The following is a 22,146-nucleotide window of genomic DNA, read 5'->3' on the forward strand; positions in this document are numbered from 1 at the left end:
GGTACTGCGCCGTTACAGACTATGATAGGGGATACACCGTTACAGACTATGATAGGGGATACACCGTTACAGACTATGATAGGGGATATACCGTTACAGACTAGGATAGGGGATACACCGTTACAGACTAGGATAGGGGATATACCGTTACAGACTAGGATAGGGGATACACCGTTACAGACTAGGATAGGGGATACTGCGCCGTTACAGACTAGGATAGGGGATACTGCGCCGTTACAGACTAGGATAGGGGATACACCGTTACAGACTAGGATAGGGGATACACCGTTACAGACTAGGATAGGGGATACACCGTTACAGACTAGGATAGGGGATACACCGTTACAGACTAGGATAGGGGATACACCGTTACAGACTAGGATAGGGGATATACCGTTACAGACTAGGATAGGGGATATACCGTTACAGACTAGGATAGGGGATATACCGTTACAGACTAGGATAGGGGATACACCGTTACAGACTAGTATAGGGGATACTGCGCCGTTACAGACTAGGATAGGGGATACTGCGCCGTTACATACCTATGATGGGGGGGGGGGGTACCGTACCTTTACAGACCCAAGGTAGGTGAGGTGAAATACCCCTAGCATCCTCTACTTAATTAGTCCAGTGATCATTCGGTTCCTCCCTCTCATGACAAAATAAAAACATAGATATGGTAAGGGGCTCAAAGGGTTTGACACGTTCCACTTTTTCATTGCACATCGAATAAAAATATTTTAAAAGCTTACCTTGGGCAGATTTTTTATTTGGGAATATCCATTTTATAAACTAAATTCGTTTGTTACAACAATCGTCCCAGGGTGACCCAATAGTCCACCAATGCGTCTACCTTTGTTTTGGGTTCTTCTGATGTTCTTCAAACAAATGGCTACCTCTCTACCTGTCCATCGGATCGAGTCTAAATTGTTACACACTTCCGTCCTTAATGGCGATCTATCGCCTAATTGCTCAATCTCTCTCTATTGTAACTCGATTTTTCAACGAGAGAGGGTTTTCTGACAAAAGTTATCAATTCATGCCACCATGTGTACCAATCGATGGTCGCGGAATATCCAAGAACATTAAATCTGCACTGTTCCGTGTACACTATCAAGACCCATATTATCATTTTATACTACTTGTAGTTTAATAGAATTGCACTTCATTATTACAGAAAAACGCCCCATCAGGATAAAACATCTATATGGGGTAAAATATTACGTTTTCTGATGATTTACGCACCCTGGGATGAAATAATAAGACTGGGCGTCGGAGAGTGTTTCATTGATAAATGAAATAGCGTTATTGTGTGGTTGATGACAAGTCAACAGTTTAAGTGAAAAATAAGGCAAGGCAAAAAGGTTTAGATGCCATCTCTTGAAGGAGAATGTAGGCTTTATTTGGCTCCGGGGAGACATGGTAACCTATCTTTATTGTTATGAAATAACAGTCAGTACTTCTGTCGGTGGATACAAGACAAGCCAATCGACCATTTCAATTAAGAAAACGTCAGGGCATGGCAATTTACGAAATACTAAGCACATATCTTCTTCTTTCTTATGGTTAGAAAAATGACATCCTGCATATGAAGAAAATTGCATATTATTTTTTACGATTTTTTTTTTTACATTGATTACGTGTTGTAAATGCATGCATGCAATTTACTAACCAATATAGTTCACTTTAATGTTACTATTGGTGACCCTTATAATCTAAAGCTTTTAAACCTTGTCATATTTTTTTTTTCAAATATGCCTCTTTACAAAATGATTTAAAAAAGTAATCACCTTTACATATTTCACTACGTTACTTCCCCTTGATTGATTGTGTATGGCCTTATATTTGAACTAACTTCTTGCGAACTTTGTGATAAGTTTGGTTGAAAATAGACCAGTAGTTTTCGAGAAAAAGTTGAAAATGTGAAAAGTTAAAAGACGACAGATAATTTCATTGAAAATGGAATTAATCCCGTGGAAACAGAACTGCTACATATAAACTTATCTTCTACTGAGATTTCGTAACAAAATTATCTAACCCTTTCATACACCCTGTACTGTCACTCTGGGCTAATTACAGGATCAGTCGGACAGACATAAATTAAAGTAAATTGTTATCGAATGCTTTTCTAGAATTTTATGGACACAGCTCAAGGGAGAAGTCATATCTAAGATCCCAACATTTTAATTGTTAACAAATTTGTAATTTACACAGAAGATATTATCTCTGGCCATTTTCTCAAATTGGTCATTAAGTGTTACGAATGATGGTTTCCTTACCAACGCTAGCCTTTGGGTTAACTACATGATCATGGGTCGCGTAGCTTCCCCAGTGCTACACGCAACTTCAGACAGGCGACTCTTTTCCTACAATTGCTAATCTATTTGTTTTCATTTGATCGTGTATCCCACTCTCACAGATCAAACCGAGTCAGACTGTTGACTAACTCTCGCCCTGTACAACGAAACCCAGACTGATCAAACTGGGCCAGGAAATTGACTAACTATTGTACAACCAAACCCAGACTGATTAAACTGGGCCAGGAAATTGACTAACTCTCGCTCTGTACGACCAAACCCGGACCGATCCCCGCTACAACTGCGCTATATCAACTATGTAAACACGATGAACCACAGATCCGTAAGCTCCATCCCTTCTCTTAGTCAATGATGATTGGGGATGGCATCTCGCATGCAATATGCTTTATATAGATTTTTATACTTAAAGTGTCCTTGAATAATACATGTGTATTTCAAAAATTATATGGAGTGATTTGAAATTCTATGACTTTTTTTAAAAAAAGAAATAAACTTTATTTTTGAAAATACATAAGGGTATTTTGAAGAATTCATTTTGTACGTACATTTCACTTTCATTTCTGATCCGTCGCGACAAATTATTTCTCCGCCGGTTTTTAAATCGAGGCACGATACTGACAAATATGTTGATGGTGCTGGGGTTTCAACAGTCTCGTTTAAAGTCAGCACGTCGCAAATTCTGTGGTCGGTTATAACGATCTAGTTTGCCAATACAACCTATCATTGGGTCAAATGCTGTCTGATGTGTTTCATACCGATTGTTAGGCTGTTCTTGGCACACTGATTTTGACTACGAATAACTCCGTTTACCTGGTCAACATTATATGACTCACGGCGAGTGTGACCACTCGACAGGGGATAGTTACTCCTCCTAGGCACCTGATCCCACCTCTGGTATATCCAGGGGTCCGTGTTTGCCCAACTCTCTATTTTTTTTTATTTCTAATAGGAGTTATGAGATTGATCACTGTTATCTTCACTTTGGAACTATTGTTGATGTATAATTTGGAATGAAAAAATTGTACTTTTTTATGCTGCGTATGATCATTCTTTTAAATCAAGGCAAGCTACTGACAAACAAGTTGATGTTACAGAAGTTTCAACAGCCACGTTTAAAGTCAGCATTCTATGGGCGTTATAACGATCTAATTGACAAATACAACATGTCATTAGGTCGAATGTTGGCTGATATGTTTCATACTAATTTGCAAGGCCGCTCTTTTCATTCTAATTTTGACCACGGATTATTCCGTTTACCTGATCAAGATGTAGGACTTACGGCGGATTTAACCGGTCGACAGGAAATTCTTTCTTACCCCTTCTAAGCACTCGATCTCGCTGGTATCATGTCCAGGAAACTCCTGTTTGCCCTTCTCTAAGCTTTTTATTCTTTATAGAAATTATGAGATTGATCACTATTCGTCATCTTCACTTTTGTATGCTGAGTACATGTATAACTAAGAGTCAATTGGACTTGAGTCGGGTTCTGCTTGCCGTTTTAAGTTTCCCGATTCTAGCAATTTATACTGTCCGTTCGAATGTCGGCACTTCTCTTGCTTGATTAAAAATGCACGAATAAATGATGTTGGGATCATAGCATTTCCCTTGAAGAAGTCTGGAGAATCAGCCTCGCAAAGTATCGGGTTCATTATTTTCCTGGCAGTTTGATTTACGTACAGGTGAAAAACATAATTTGTTGAGGTACATCTTCAGCTCATTAGGCGGGAATTTCTTGCATCTGTATTGATTTTCTAACCATATACAACTTTCGTTTCCTTCCATTTTACGAAAACAAGGATTTGTTTTGTATTTTTTGTTTGTTTGTTTTTATTATAAATACTGACATCTCTTCTTCATAGACGACAATAAACTCATAATTTCCAGCTCTGTCGCCCTGTGGACGACGTATTTTCTTAATCAATTCTTTATTTCTCAACGGGGGTTACTCCCCTTGGCTTAGCAACACGATGCATGATTTTGAAGACTTTTATTGTAAAACTTTTGATTAAAAAAATAAGATGTTGATGAGAAAAACCAAACTGTGATTAAAATTGTTGATAGAGTTTTTAAATGTTTCATAGAATGTGAATGCGATTTTACATGATACATTTATGAACACAATATCGTGGTATTTTTTCTTCAACGAAATGAGAAATAATTAGATAAATTGGTAACAGGGTGAGACCCAGCTTCAGGGCAGTACCGTCCTATGTCAATGCTGCTATCTCAGGTAGTCCACATCGCATATATGAGGGCTGATACATTCTATGATATCATTAAAACTGTATTATAATTTTTAAAGTGTTTTACACATAAACACTATATACCAAGTTTGGCCCCACCCTGGGGTCAGAACCCCTACCCCGGGGATCATGAAATTTACAATTTTGGTAGAGACCTTCCTGCTCTACATCACTATGCATTTAGTTTTTCTTACACGTGTGCGGTTCTAGAGAAGAAGATTTTTGAAAATTTGTCAATTTTGGGCAGTTTTTGCCCCGCCCCTAGGGCCCCAGGAATCCTGAAATTTACAATTTATGTCCCCCTTTTTCCAAAGATGCTTCATACCAAATATGAAAAGAATTGGAATGGTAGTTATTAAGAAGAAGTTAAAAATGTTCAATTGTTAACGCACGACGGAGGACGACAACCAATTGCAATAGGTAACATGAGTTTACTCAGGTAACCTTAAAAAACCCAACAACATTAAACTAATTCGATACTGGTAAACATAGTTACTTGGTGCCAATGTATCAGGTCACAGTTCAAGTTCAAACAACAAATGTACATTTTCTCGAATATTAGTTACATTCGTTCCATGGGGGCGCCGGTAGGGGACATGTATTGCTGGTGTAATACTCTCAGAATGTTTGTTCAATATACATGTATTATTTCCTCAAAGCGGACTATTTTCAGCAACCTGCATTTTTCTTAATATCCTTGCCACATACATACCTTCAATACCCATAGAAACTCTACAAAATAAAAAAAGTTCTCACTTGAAAACTGTGTGTGTGTGTGTGGGGGGGGGGGGGGGGGGGTTCGCCTGACGAATTATGTACACTCCAAATAACATTTAATGAAAGGGGCAAAATTCCTGCAATAGAGGTCGAAATGGATCAAAATTGATTCATGATCTAGAGTGACCCACAAAGAAGCTACTATACAATTTTCAGCTTGATATGTGGCAGAGGAATGAAAACTGAAACAGATTAAAACAGAGGTCCCGTATAAGACAGGCGTTTTAAAACAGAGGTCCCGTATAAGACCGGCGTATTAAAACAGAGATCCGTATAAGACGGGCGTATTAAAACAGAGGTCCCGTATAAGACGGGCGTATTCAAACCGAGGTCCCGTATAAGACGGGTGTATTAAAACAGAGGTCCCGTAAAAGACGGGCGTATCAAAACAGAGATCCCGTAAAAGACGGGCGTATCAAAACAGAGGTCCCGTATAAGACGGACGTATTAAAACAGAGATCCCATGCCGCGGCAGGCGTTAACACGTTAAAATCCCGTCACGACTACAGCTCTGAGCGCTAAGCATAGGTCTAAATCCGTGTTACAGTTAGTGACATTTATATTACGAGTGAAAAATTTTCTCGCGGGGACGTAAAGTAAACCTTTACATAACATGCGTGTGAAATCTTTCTTAGACATTGTAAGAGCGTTTTTACTAAACACTTTTCGTCAGATAGTTTGTAAAGTTTGATTTTACAATATTGAACGTACAAATTAGTAAATTGGAGGCGTAGTTTTACAGTGTGCATGTATTAATATTGAATTATAAATTACCGTATAATATTGCAGGAAACTCTAATATTACCTATCCATTCTTCATATTGAAGGTATTTTGAGGACATGGAATAAATGCAGACATGGGATTGTTTTATTTCATCAGACGAACCAGAGAAAGTATAAGCATGCATAGCTTTTATTGGTATCTAAATCAATATATTAATCCAGATTGATTGATTTGGTTTTAACGCCGTTTTGGCAATATTACAGCCATTTTACGGCGGGTAAATAAATAAATATGATCGGTTTCTAGTTTCTCTGATGGATTCCAGTGAGCCTACTCTTTGTTGTAAACCAGAGAAACGATTTTTACGCCATGGGGTTCGTTGCGAGGCTTCATGGCCGTTTACTGAGATTTATAATAAAAATAAGATTTTGTACTATACTATTGGCTTGTGAAAGTCATTCTAAAATAAATACATTATATCATACTACAATAAAACCTCAGCATGAATTTTACTGATTAATGAATATCAATATCTTATAGATTATATCATTTTAAGATTTCAACATATGACTTTTTTCAGTTTATATTAAGCCAGATGTACGATTTCAAAATATCTGTAAATAAATTACACCCAAGCCTGAAGGTAACCATTGTGCCATGTTAGAGAAACGCTACAACCATAGAATACATGCGATGTTTCTACGAAATTTAAGTTTCCAAGCTTAATAATAATCTTTGGCGTTGATGTATTTTTTCGTGAAATGCGTTACTATTCCTTATACTTAGTCTATGTAAAGGAAGGTATGAAATGATAGAATACATGCGATTTTTCTGAAAATTTGAAGTTTGCAAGCTTATTAATAATCTTTGGCATTTATGCACGTTTTGTGAAATGGGTTCCTATTCATTATACTTAGTCTATGTAAAGGAAGGTATAAAATGATTATCAATTTTCTAGTGAGAGCAGCGTATAATATATATATATATATATATAAAGCACAGAAAATTCCACTTTATTTGGATACCCACTTCCGCCCCTACCCGGGGTTGAACTCACGACCTGCGGAACCAAATCCCCTAGCAGCGTGTAGCCAGCGCACTAGACCGCTCCACCATCTAGGCAAGTCTAAAAAATTGCTTTAGATGACGATGGAATTCTCGCCACGCCGTCACACGCTACACGGTCATTGAGAATGGAAATAGGATACAGTTATTTAACGTACGTTTAAGCACGGAAATAGCAATGAACTCTTAAATGAACACACCCACACACACACACACACACACATATATATATATATATATATATATATATATATATATATATGATATGATATGATTGGTTCAAAATCGAAAGTAAGGGCTCCATTGTTTCGAGTCACGTGACTTATGTCTGACGTCGCCGTAACACATCTGCACAACTGGTACCAAGATTTTTCCATTGACAAACGTTCCAACACGAATATAACATTACGGAATTACTCGCTGTTATCCATGTGACAGAACGAGAAAGATTTCAGTATCAACTTAACTTTCTATTTCCAGAGTAAAAAGATTTTTAAAAACATGAACAAATGGCATAAATGGGCTATATCTAACAAAGTTCGTGGTCAGCGCTGTTTTTGTGAATTTAGAAGGTTTATACAGAATACAAAAACATTTCTTCCGAATTTACAAGTCCAAAGAAGTTGGTTTTGAATGTTTTCATTTTTAAAAATCATGTGACAAAAAATCAGTTCTAAACAGTTGCAAACTTCGTAATTAAGGTTTTTCATTCATTTGATTGTATTTTTCATAAAACAGGTTAATACTAAATGGAATTTAAACTTAATTATATGTAACAGAAACAACTGATGTAATTTTCTGGAGTTATTTGTCGAATTAAGAGGTGCATGTACCAAGAAAACACCGCAAGAAATATATCTCTGAAAACGTCCCAAATATATACATCACAGACTCCATGTTCTGAGCTTGGCCTCACCCCCTGAATAAAAGACAACACGAACATTGTTTATTGAAGAGTAAGTAAGAAATAGTAAATATAATATCAGTCAATAAGAGAACTTATTAAGTATATCTCTCTCATATCAATCCCATCAACATACGAGGGTTGTACAAAGAGCTCCTGGACACAAGCTATTTTTCTCTTTCTAATAACGACTGCAGTAGTTGTGTGGAATAACAGTCTAATATAGTCCATGATAATGTAAATATACAACTTTAAATATACAAATATCAGAACAATGATTTAAATAATGTTACTTTACAGGTCGCACGGCGCACTGGAAGTAAAGCCATATTTGACGTTTCTCCGAATAGTCGAAGGTCACTTATTTATTTTTCATCTATACTTTGCAATCATTTCTTATCCTTAGTCACCTGCATACTACAAACACTTTTCACATCTTCTTAGCTATAAATCAGATACACCAGAATACCATTCACTGTCCTCGGTGGGAATAATGAAAACCGAAGATTTGCTAATGTCACTAACAGACGCGACTTCTCTCACCGTAAGGCATCCGTCTCTCATAATAACGTCTTGAATACGAGATTTCTTAATATTTTAGTGGTCTTCTTGCAGCATCTTCCAAATCGAACACAGCATCGGTAAATTGTTTATGTCACTTGTAAATCAACGACCTGGGTAAATTTCAATTATTTCCTGGTACTTCCCTTATTTTTTCGTCTCTATCAAGAGTTTTCCTCAGGTCAAAACAGAATTTTATTATTGTCCACTGTTCCGTTTGCGTGGGCATTTTCAGAGATATATTTCTTTTTTTTTATATATATACCTCCTTAATTCGTCAAATAACTTAATATTTATAGCAACAGTTGCTTTTGTTATCTTAATGCAAGATGAAGATAACGAACAGTGATCAATCTCATAACTCCTACAAGCAATACAAAATAGATAGTTGGGCAAACACAAACCCCTGGACACACCAGAGGTGGGATCAGGTGCCTAGGAGGAGTAAGCATCCCCTGTTGACCGGTCACACCCGCCGTGAGCCCCATATCCTGATCAGGTAAACGGAGTTATCCGCAGTCAAAATCAGTGTGCCAAGAACGGCTTAACAATCGGTATGAAACACGTCAGACAGCATTTGACCCAATGCGAGGTTGTATTGATGAACTAGATCGTTATAGCGACCATAGAATTTGCGAAATGCTGACTTCAATCGAGACTGTTGAAATCCCTGTACCATCAACTTGTTTGTCAATAGCTTACCTCAATTTAAAAACTGACTATACCCAGAACAAGCTCTTGCATATCGAATCAGTTGAGATATATAAACACCATATGCAGGTGATAATGGAATATTGCTACATAAATATGGGAAGTTGACGATGGAGAAGCTGAAATCATCCCGTTTGTCATACAGTTGAGTTGTCAGTTTGCCGTTAATGTCTATGTAGTTTTGACGTGCTTTATGAACAATATCACCAACTGATTGTAAAACTTTACATGTTTTACCCTAGGCCGTTTACGCCCTCCGCGACCTATTAAGACCAAAAATATTTAATTGGTATATAGTATGTAGATCTAAACTTATTCAAATTGACAAAAACGCCACTGTCCAAGTACTTTTTGGATAACTCTAATATGTGCATGTACAATTTATGTACTTAAATGGTTTCGCGATTTCCAAAAAAAAAAAAAAAACCAAACAAAAACTGCAAGTTCTACTGTAATACTTCCCCTGATGAAAATAGCCGATCGGCTACGACTAAGCGAATCACAAACTGTACAAGAAAGTGACAGCGTGTTTACTGTAAGAATACATAAGGAATTTGTCATTTTCGTTCAAAATACTGACTTTAAACGAAAATGTTGAAACCCCTGTAACAATAAACTTTTTTGTCAGTAGCCTATCTCGATTTAAAAACTGATCATACGGAGATCAAGCTTTTGTGTATCGAATCGGTTTAAAGACATAAACACCATAGGCAGGAGATAATGGAATATTGGAACATACATATGGGAAGTTGACGAAGGAGAAGCTGACGTCATCCTGTTTGTCATAAAGTTGACTTGTTAAATTGCCGTTAACATCTATTCTACGTTCAATAAGAACGAAGTACGAAGCAGAGGTGGAAGAAAATAAACAGCTTTTTTCTTTAAACGATCCGAAAGGTTTAGAATGCTTTAATTTTTCATCGTAATTTTGAGCACTGTATGTTGTTCTAACACGTGATTTCATTTGTATCTTATACCCTATATATCACACACAGATGTTTGCACTATCAGAGATGTACTTACACCTATCAAGTCTATACGCATAGGTAAATAGAACAAAATGGACACAGAAGTTGATACGTAGACTTAAGACAAATGTGTTATACATGTATACTTAATACCGGTATAATACTTAACGTACACCAAGCTGCGGGGAAAACATTATTCAAATATAGGTAGAATGAATGTAGTATTGGTGTAATGTAATGTGTAACATACAAATATAGGTAGAATGAATGTAGTATTGGTGTATGTAATGTGTAACATACAAATATAGGTAGAATGAATGTAGTATTGGTGTAATGTAATGTGTAACATACAAATATAGGTAGAATGAATGTATTATTGGTGTATGTAATGTGTAACATACAAATATAGGTAGAATGAATGTAGTATTGGTGTAATGTAATGTGCAACATACTTTCACAGTTTTTGCGGTAAAACAAATATGTTAAATTCTATAAATACGTACAGTCTGTACATAGCAAAATACCACAAAGTTCAACATGCAATATGTATTTATTTGTGAAACTTCAGTCCAACATGCAATACAATATGTATGTATTTATTTGTGAAACTTAAGTCCAACATGCAATATGTATTTATTTGTGAGAAATTAAGTACTGTACACTACCTTTATTTGATAAAAAAAGCTTGAAAACTGTAAACGTTAGTGAAGACCAATGTTTAACATTGTTTTACGTCTCATACAACACTATTTCGCTCATGCGCTTACGGTCATAGCAGTGCAGGTTTTACATCGTACCAACAGCTATCGTTTTGTGGGACCTGCCTTTTAAAGGTTAAAAAACCGGTGATTTGTCTAAAACTAGGGTTTTATACATAAAAATATATGTTGGTCACTTATGATTTAATTTTCATGGTGGTTTTGCCGAAAATCACCCGATATGATTTACTCGGCGTTATCGATGTTCTACCAAAGCGATCGATAATTGTGTACGGACACAAGCTTATCGCCCATGTTTGAAACCTGTATAAAACTGAACACTTTTTAAACATCTGTTACCTTTCTTGAATTTACGGTTCGTAACATCTTCACAAGTCGTGGGTATCCGAGTTAGAATAGGTCCTCAGTACCCCACCCCCGGGGATCCGGGTTAGAATAGGTCCTCAGTACCCCTTGCTTGTCGCAAAAGGCGACTAAATGGGGCGGTCCTTCAGATAAGACCGCAAAAACTGAGGCCCTGTGTCACAGCAGGTGTGGCACGATAAAGATCACTCCCTTCTCAAAGGCCATAAGCCCCGAGCAAAGGCCTAAATTTTGCGGCCCTTCACCGGCAATGGTGACGTCTCCATATGAGTGGAAAATTCTCGAGAGGAACGTTAAACAAGATACAATCAATCAATCTTCACAAGTCGAGGGTTATTGATTCGTTACCTACACGTAGCACTAACCCTTGACATCAGTCATCATTCGAAACATGGGTTCCAGACGGAGGAAATTATTAAAAATTTATCTCCCTCACGCATAGCTCTTATCCTTAGACGAATTTGACTCCACTTTTTTGGCACACTGTTTTTCCCTATAATAGCTCTAAAAATTTTCAAACATTTCGGTTGAGCATCACTGAAGAGACATTATTTGTCGAAATGCGCATCTGGTGCATCAAAATTGGTACCGTATAAGTTTTACATCATGACCCCTGGGTCGAGGCCTCTGCTGGTGGACTTGTTAGTCCCCGAGGGTCTCTACAGCCCAGTAGCTAAGTACTTCGTTACTAGCTTGAAAATACGGACGTATTTTTAATTGCTGTTATAAAATTTAGAAATTCATTTCAAAATTAAGGATTATCTCCCTCACGCATAGCTCTTATCCTTAGACGAATTTGATCCCACTTTTTTGGCACACTGTTTTTCCCTATAATAGCTCTAAAACTTCATTGTTATTTCGGATTTCAAACATTTCGGTTGAGTATCACTGAAGAGACATTATTTGTCGAAATGCGCATCTGGTGCATCAAAATTGGTACCGTATAAGATTTACATGAATTTGGTGTTGCAGTCTGTAGCGTGGATCCAATCAGAAAACGGTTTTCAAAGTCGTTCCAAAACGAAATTAAACACGCATAGTGACGGCAACATGATGTAGAACTTGTGGCTAGATACCTGTAGACAGATACTGTCAATTGATTTTCGGAAATCCATTTTCTTGGAAAAAATTAGACAACATTTTAGATGCTTTTCACTGAACATCTTTCGTAAATAGACACCATTCTTAACTTTCTGTTAACTTGCATTTGAAACAAGGAATATCATTGGCTGAATTAATTTTAGGGTGTGGTGTCATCTTCAGGTTGAACCCATGTTTGAAATGGTTACTGATATCAAGGGTTGATACGAGGTAACGATTCAATAACTCTTGACCTGTGAAAATGGGTTCGTAATGTCTCTGTTAATTGGCATTTTATCTACTGTTTTAAAGTACTTGATGATATTAACACTAATCATTTTTACTCTGTAACAGTTCAGATCAATATATATTACTGACTGTACATATTGTGGACAACATCTGTTACTTTCCGTAGTTTGTACTACATGTAAATTTTATTCTTTATGATGGGTATTTTACATCACGTTTTGTCTCAGCATAATTTAGCTTATATTGGTTCAGTATTATTACATGCATATGTTTTCTAGATTAACTGGTACATGTACAAGTATATTATTAAATTAATTTAGTTTTATAAACCATGTGATGACTAGACAAATTAAAATGACTATTATAAATATTAGAGTCTCATCATTCTATATCTTCACCGGCAATTTGAAATATTTTAAAATTCATATTTGCGAAAAAGGAATCCAATGGGGGGGGGGGGGATAAAAAATAGAATATGCTTATTTATGAATTCCTCAATAATGTATAACATCCGTTACATAATCTACAGCACTATCAAAGTTTATGACAAAATCGTCAATGATTGTTTTTCTTAACGCTGTGTCTCTTTCAGAGATGTGTCTAAGAGAACGGGGAATATTTTGAAGGACAAAGACCTGTAGACCCGATAACGTTCGTGACGTCAAATCTTAAAAGGCGGGCTGCGTCACACCTATTACTTGTGTACGAATTCGACTTCATTTTTTTGTTTTCTCGAGTAAAACGGTGCAATTTTGTATACTTGTCATACTTATGTATACTAAATGTATTATCGAAATAAAAATTATCAAATTTGGAAACGTGGGAAGAATTTTATAGGCGATTTGTTTATCACCTATCATATTGAATTTACACCTACCCAGTGTAAATTCAAAATTTACCATGAAATGTTTATAATGAGCGTGGATTGATTGGTTAATTGTATATTGTTTAAAACATCCCTCTCGAGAATCTTTCACTCGTATGGAGACGTCACTATTGCCGGTAAAGCACTGTAAAATCGAGGCCTTTGCTCGGCGTTGGCAGCTTTACAGCGTATTGAAGTGGAGAATAAAAATACATAATAAATGTGGTCATCTATATTGCTGGATATTCCAGTCCAAATTTAGACTACATCGATAATGATGACAGGTGGTAAGCGGCGTTCACGATTACGGAGTAATGAAGACTTCATTTCTTTTATTAAGAAAAATAATGGCGGTGGTCTGGCAAAAATTTACCTCGCTACCAAAGATCCAATTACACTTAGGAAAACAAAATATCTGAACAAACTTGGTGTCCCTGGATTTGAGCTGTCAGGCTTTAATGAAGGATGGATATATCAATTTTAAAACGATTTGCAAAAAAAAAAAAAAAAAAAAAAAAAAAAAGAGAGACGAAAATGAACATCGTCCTTCATTTGAATTAACTTCAATGTTATTTACGGTAATAGCAAGAATATCTCATGTTCGGTTAAAATTGGTCATGTGGTTCTTTATTGAGACTTCGAAAATGTGAAAAGTTAATGTGACTGAAAATGATGGAAAAATTGACGATAAAGTTCACTTGAAAATCGGCACAATTGTCAGGTAAAAAGATACTTTTAGTGTGAGTTTGGAACAATAGTTACCTGGGCTGCAGTGCTCACTGGAGTAAATTAAATCTACAGATAAGGAGTTACAATGTATGGGATTGATCACTGTTCGCTATCGTCACCTTTGATTAATTGATCACTGTTCGTTATCTTCACCTTTAATTGATTACCATTCGTTATCTTCACCTTTAATTGATCACTGTTCGTTATTTTCACCTTTAATTGATCACTGGTCGTTATCTTCACCTTTAATTGATCACTGTTCGTTATCTTCACCATTTCATGAGTTTAATGTAACACTCTAAACTTTGATCCCATATGGTAAATTTACATGATTTACTTTATAATTAGTACATCAATATACAGTCAATACAAAATGTTAGAGTATTTATAGAGAAATAATAAAACATGCTTTTATACCTAATTTTTTTGAAAATGCAGTTTTTTTGTTTTCCTGAGATGTTTAAAGTAAGTATACAGTATGTATCCCATCGTGACTCATTCCTGACCCGGAAGGGAGCATCATTCTGAGTTTTACCTTCTTTTGTAAATGCAATACAATTGTTAGCTGTAAAGTAGAGTGCATCACTGTAGTAAAGTGATGAAGTGCATTTGTGGTGTATATATACCTAATTTAATGAAGCACTTAAGGCTCGAAATCGATTGATTGTATCTTGCTTAACGTCTCTCTCGAGAATTTTTCACTTATATGGAGATGTCATCAAGACCGATGGAGAGCTTCAAATTTAGGCTTATGCTCGGCGCTTACGGCCATTGAGCAGTGAGGGTTCTTTAGCAGAGTTTAGCGTGCCACACCTACTGTGACACGGGTCATCCGTTTTTAAGGTCATCTCCGAGAACCCGTGACATTCACATCTGATGCCGAGCGTTTGGCGATGGAACTGTCACTACATGTTTTAACGACTTCGGTCTGTCACGGCCGGGATTCGAGCCCCAGGCCTTCCGCATGCAGGGCGAACGCTGTGTAATCAAAACAACTCATAATAATGTATCACCTTAATGAGAAATTATTGTGTGAAATAGCAAATGATTACACGTTTTACTAGAAATGAACACAGATGGCCGTAGTCTCGTTTTCCATTCGACAAGTACCAGGTGTGCAAACCAGATTTAAAATAAAAGTTTTACCCCACTAAACAATCGTCCCCTAATTATAGTGCAATCTGAACTCATTGAATTTATATATTAATTGTTGCTTTAACTTGACAGTATGATCTTATGCGAATTGTTCATTGATGAAATATAAAGAAATCACTCATTTTATTATCTTGCACTACCATTTAATCTACTTATACTCACTGTCCTTACTCATGGAGAAATAATTGGAATTAAATTGAATTTACATGCTTGCTGTTCTAGGAACAATTTTAAAGCAGTTTTTCTACATATAAGCTTATGAAAGTTTGGTTCATTTAGGGTATACGGATAAGTAGTTCCTTCTAACCGAAATAATTCCCCTTTTATAACGATCCTACAATGTAACTTTTCGCATGAAATAAATACACTATGAAAAAATAGTGCATATGTTGAAAAGGGTTGACAAGTCGAGACCCAAATAATCTAAAATAAAGTCGATAGGTACATCAGAAAATATTTTTTTAAAAAAAAAAAAAAAGATCGACAGGAAAAAAGAAAAAATATTTTTAAACAAGAGGCCCATGGGCCACATCGCTCACCCGAGTCACCTTGGCGCATATTTAAAAAATTTCCCTATATATTCGCATGCAAAACTTTGATCGCTATTGTCGCCTCATCTTACCTCCGGGAGGGGGGGGGGGGCATGATTTGAACCATCTTGAATCTGCACTATGTCAGGAAGCTTTCTTGTTAATCTCAGCTTTTCTGGCTCAGTGGTTCTTGAGAAGAAGATTTTTAAAGATTTTCCCTCTATATTTGTATGTAAAACTTTTATCCTTATTGTGGCCCATCCAACCCCCGGGGGCCATGATTTGAACAATCTTGAATCTGTACTATGTCAGGAAGCTTTCATTTAAATCTCAGCTTTTCTGGCTCAGTGGTTCTTGAGAAGATGTTTAAAGATTTTTCCTATATATTTGTATGCAAGGTGATGATAACGAACAGTGATCAATCTCATAACTCCTATAAGCAATACAAAATAGATAGTTGGGCAAACACGGACCCCTGGACTTCATGTAAATTTCAGCTTCTCTGGCCCAGTGGTTTTTTAAATGACCCCACCCTATTTTTGCGAATATCTCCCTTTTGAAAGGGACATGGCCCTTCATTTGAACAAACGTGAAAGCCCTTCACCCAAGAATGCTTTTAGCCAAGTTTGGTTGAAATTGGCCCAGTGGTTCTGGAGAAGTCGAAAATGTAAAAAGTGTACAGACAGACGGACTGACGGACAACAGGCGATCAGAAAAGCTCAGGTGAGCTAAAAACCTGAGAGATACCAAAATCTATATTACCACGAAAGGTGAAGATAACAACCTGTGATCAATCTCATAACTCCTATAAAAGGTGAAGATAACGAACAGTGATCAATCTCATAACTCTTATAAAGGTGAAGATAACGAACAGTGATCAATCTCATAACTCCTATAAAAGGTGAAGATAACGAACAGTGATCAATCTCATAACTCCTAAAAAAAAAGGTGAAGATAACAACCAGTCGTCAATCTCATAAATCCCACAAGCAATACAAAATAGACGGTTGGGCAAACACGGACCCCCGAACACACCAGAGGTGAGGTAGGGTGCCTAGGAGGGGTAAGCATCCCCTGTCGACCAGTCACACCCGCCGTGAGCCCTATACTTTGATCAGGTAAACGGAGTTATCTGTAGTCAAAATAAGTGTGCAACGAACGGTCTAACAAATCAATTAATTAATATGTAATTCAGAAGTTGGCACCTAAATGTGAAAACCAAACAAATCATTAATTCAGAAAGATAAATGCTTAAATCAAAATAATCTAATCTGCCTAGCGTATTAATCAATCTAATTGCACATATATGTCAAATTCATAATCTTTTCATCATAAACTACAAGCATATTCCCGTACGCCCGAGTACAATTCAGGTACAACATCGAACTTATTGACCATCAACGTGATGACCCGTCAAACCTAAAAAAAAAAAAAATCTTGGTGCCACCAGATAACTGAAAAATTGTTGAGTGTGGCGGAAACCATCAATCAATCAATCATTTCTTGTCACCTCCTAAACTGGTCGATCTGTCGCCCCCTTTTGACCTGTCTACCCGTCCTGCTGTTGGTATTCCGTCTTCTCTACAACAGTGCGCATTCTTTAATTACGTGTATTAGAAACTAACCCAGCAGTTACTGAGAATCGTGTGAAACGTTTACACACACGATAGACCATGGACAAATCTTATCAAAAAAGGTTTGCTGAAATGCAGCATATATCATAATTATGTCAAATTACGATTCTTTGAGGTTAGAGTCATAAATACTGAATATAATTTCAGTCTCGCATGCTTTAAGTCACCCGAGGATCATAAAGCCGCGGTAGCTCAGTACTAGAGCCTTTGCTTCGTAACCGGGAAGTCGTGAGTTCGAGCTACGCTTGTGCCATGGCCGCGTCTTTAAGACGTAAACATAGGGGGCCTCCGTGTCCGAGTGGTTAGAGCATCGTGCTCCAAATCACATGGCCTCTCACCTCTGTCGGTGCGGGTTCGAATCCCGCTCGCGCCGGTAAGTGAGAAAGTTTCCCTGTTTACTTTCGGAAGGTCGGTGGTCTATTCCCAGGTACATTGTATCTGGGTTCTCTCAAACTCGACACCACCAGATAACTGAACAAGAGGCCCATGGGCCTAGAATCGCTCTTCTGATACATTGTAGAACAGGCAAAAATTCTCACTAACCAAGATTCATCAATTAACAAAGTTTGATGATGTTAAGTCAAATAGTACCTGAAAATTTAAATGCAACTCTCCAAAAGTAGGTCACGGTAACCTACTTTTGGTCGACACACTGAAGACTCAAGATGCATCAATTGACAAGTCAAATAGTATTCAAATATAGCTGTCAAATTCCAAAAGAAGGCCACAGTGACCTACTTTTTGGTCGATACACTCCAAAGACTCAAGATGCATCAACTGACAAAGTTTGATAATTGAAGTCAAATAGTATCTGAAATATTCAGATATAAACGTCAAATTCCAAAGGTAGGTCACAGTGACCTATTTTTGGTCGACACACTCTGAAGACTCGAGACCCATCAACTGACAAAGTTTGATGATCCTAGCTTTCATAGTGTCCAAAATATGCATCTAAAATTGAAAATGAAATTTGAATGTCTGCAAAATTCAAAAAGTAGGTCACTGTGACCTACTTTAAAAAAAAATAAATATGTTTCGAGGCCTCTAGACGCATCAACTTACAAGGTTTGATTATTCTAAACCTCTTGGTATCTGAAATAACAACCTAAAATGTATTCATAAATGATTAGCCATAAAATTCAGAAAGTAGGTCATGGTGACATACTTTTCACATAACACAGTTAAAGGTCCCGTGATCCATCAACTGAGAACTTTTGATAATCATAGGCTCAAAAGTGTCCAAGATATGCATCAAAATCCATTTGATAATAATTACCTGCAAAATTCAAAAAGTAGGTCACCACGACCTACTTTTTAGACAACATGATATTAGGTCCTAAGATGCATCAACTGACAAAATTTGATGATCCTAGTCCTTATACTAAACAAAATATCAAAGTTTTAACAAAACAAAATTGAAGGTCAACTTTGAAGTGACCTTGAGACCACACCCTTTGCCCCAGGATGATGCCTTGAACAATTTCTATCTACAACCTATCCTCATCCTTATGCATAAGTTTGGTGATAATTTGCCCAGTGGTTCGTCAGAGAAAGATTTTTTAGCAACCACTACTTTTCTTTGCATTTTCCTAATTATCTCCCCTTTTTAAAGGGTCACAACCCTAGTCTTAGTACACATGAAAGCCCTTGGGCCAAGGATACCCTGTGACAAATTTGAGAAAAATTGACCAAGGGGTTCTTGAGATATAACCCTTTTCCCAAAAAGTTGACGCACACCGCACTCCAGACATATGGCCATATGATTAGCTTTTTGAGCCTTCGGCTCAGAAGAGCTAAAAATTGTTGAGTGTAGTGTAAAACATTACATCAATTAATCAATCATAGGAAATGATTGCTCCTTCGCCAAACATTTGGAAGCGATAATCACGGGTCATTTGGATGTGATTTTAAAATCGTCGTGTTGCGGCTGTGTTGTGTGATATTGAAAACAGAATGGCACATTTGATTTTTGAGAGTGAAGTATGAAATTACACCGTGTTTACAAAAAATAGACACAAACTCTCAAAGGTTAGGACAGGTGGTATTGTTTTAGCAGTGAAGGACACATTGGTAAAACATGTAAAAATTGTAAATACTTCTTGTAAATATGTTCTTTGGTTTAAATTGAGTAAATCCATTGTTAATACCGATGAAGATATGATCTGTGGTATTGTGTACTTACCTCCAGAGAGTAGTAAATATACTTCTCCTGATTTTTTTCTAGACATAGAGAATGAACTCATTTCTGTATCTATGGATTGTAATATGTATGTTTGATGGGCGATTTTAACTCCAGAGTAGGTCATTTACCTGACTGGTTTTCTGCTGATGAATTTCAATTACAATTACACAAATGTGAGGATACTTTTAAGACGGGTATTGAGACCAGGACCATGATATTCAATGATTTTCAAATACCTCTCCATAGGATAGTACATGTAAATAATTTTGGATACAAATTGATCAATCTTTGTAAAAATAATGATATTTATATCGTAAATGGGCGAGTTGGAAGTGATAGATCTGTGGGAGGTTTAACATGTAAAAGTAGCAGTACTGTAGATTATGTACTTGCTAGTGCACATATGTTCAAATTTATTCAAGAGTTTGATATTTTTGACTTCTGTAATTTGTTTTCAGATGTACACAGTCCTATTTCGTTTTCTATTCTACCTGCTTCTCTAGCAGAAGAAAGATGTAAGGGTATTGTTGAAACGCAGTCATGTGTAAAACTGTTGTCACTGGACCAAGCAAATAATTTTCCCAGGAACGTTGATGTTTCTAAGGTCAAGGACATAGAAAACGAACTATATATTTTAACCAACATGGAAATAGGTAATGTTTGTAAAAAATACAGTAAACTTTGTACTTGATAAATTATGTGATGTACTTCTAAGTACAGCTAAATATACATTTGGTATACGTTGTCAGAAAAATAGTTTTGAAAACAAGCGTGACAAACCATGGTTCAATAGAGAGTGTAGAACCGCAAGGAAGAATTTTCATCTGGCGAAAAGACTGCACAATAAAATGCCTCTTTAGAAAACAAGGCGAATCTTAAATTAGAAAGCAAGAAATATAAGCAAGTGATGGATACACATATTAAAAAGTATAGGAAAGACATCGCTCAAAAGTTAAAATTCTTGCGCTCTACAAACTCTAGAGATTATTGGAAAGTATTAAATGGTTCAAAAAGTGCAGAAAAATGTGCTGTTGATATCAACTCAATGTATGATTTTTTTTGAAGACTATGAATGAATGTTCTGATAGTCATACTGAAGATGTACATTTATTTAGTTCTTCTGTAGGCAGACATGAATGTGATGATTTTTGAATGTCAAAATCAGTGAAGAGGAGATTTTAGCTGCGGCTAAACAATTGAAAAATAATAAGGCAGCAGGCTTTGACAATGCATTGAATGAACATATTTCATCATCTCTGTCTATATTTTTGCCTGTATATACAAAATTATTTAATTTGATTTTTGATAGTGGGATTATACCCGACGAATGGTTAATAGGCATTGTAAAACCGATTTTCAAAAACAAAGGCGACCCAACGAAACCTGAAAACTACCGTCCAATAACACTGTTGTCTTGGTAAGCTTTTCACTTCTATTTTATGTAAACGTTTGGAATTGTATGTAGACAATTATAATCTTGTCAGTGAAAGTCAAACGGGTTTTAGGAAAGGGTATTCCACTCTTGACAATATATTAACGTTGTATTTTCTAACCAATATGGTAATGTTTAACAAAAAGAAACTTTATTGTGCTTTTATCGATTTTAAACAGGCATTTGACACTGTTTGGAGAAATGGGTTGTGGTATAAATTGTTAAAAAACGGTATTTATGGCAAGTGTTTTACATATATAAAAAACATGTATGATGGCGTTAAGTCTATGATATCCATTAATGGCCAGTCGTCTGAATTTTTTAACTGTAAGATTGGGGTTCGTCAGGGTGAAAATTTATCTCCTCTTTTGTTCTCGCTTTATATCAATGACTTAGAAGAATTTCTTTCTAGTAAAAACGTGCTTGGACTCTCTATTAATTCAAGTATACCAAACAATGACGAAAACCAATGTCTACTTTATTTAAAACTTTTTATTTTATTCTATGCCGATGATACATTGATTATATCAGAGTCTGCAGTGGGATTACAACATGCTCTTAATGAGTTTCATTCATATTGTGTTCAGTGGAAATTACATTTCAACGTCGATAAGACAAAAATTATGGTTTTTTCTAAAGGTCGACCTCCAAATAATACATTTTACTTTAATAACAAAGTTATTGAAATTGTGAAAGAATTCAAATATTTGGGTATAATTTTTTCCAGATCAGGATCGTTTAACAAGGAAAAAAAAACCAACCCATTTATGTGAGCAAGCCCAAAATGCCATGTATGGGGTTATACGAAAATTTAGACAATATAATCTATCAGTTGAATGTCAACTTGATTTGTTCGATAAAGTTGTTGCACCTGTACTTTTGTATGGTTGTGAGATTTGGGGGTTCGAAAATCTTGACATTATTGAGCGTATGC

The 22,146-nt window shown here is 36.3% G+C and overlaps 1 protein-coding gene across 2 annotated transcripts in view; it reads right to left on the minus strand.

Annotated features, from left to right (window-relative positions):
* The window catches only part of LOC125672314 (G-protein coupled receptor dmsr-1-like), a 103,424-nt gene that overhangs the window by 73,777 nt on the left and 7,501 nt on the right, over positions 1-22,146 (minus strand). Inside the window, exon 1 of one of the 2 annotated variants that reach the window (XM_048908561.2) lies at positions 756-1,020. The exons of the other annotated variant lie outside the window; for it this stretch is intronic. The gene's annotated coding sequence lies outside the window, so the exon portion shown is untranslated. Of the gene's footprint in view, positions 1-755; positions 1,021-22,146 lie in introns of those variants that run through there. 2 annotated transcript variants of the gene reach the window in all.

This window comes from Ostrea edulis, chromosome 1 (assembly GCF_947568905.1).
Source record: "Ostrea edulis chromosome 1, xbOstEdul1.1, whole genome shotgun sequence".
Lineage (NCBI taxonomy): Eukaryota > Metazoa > Mollusca > Bivalvia > Ostreida > Ostreidae > Ostrea > Ostrea edulis.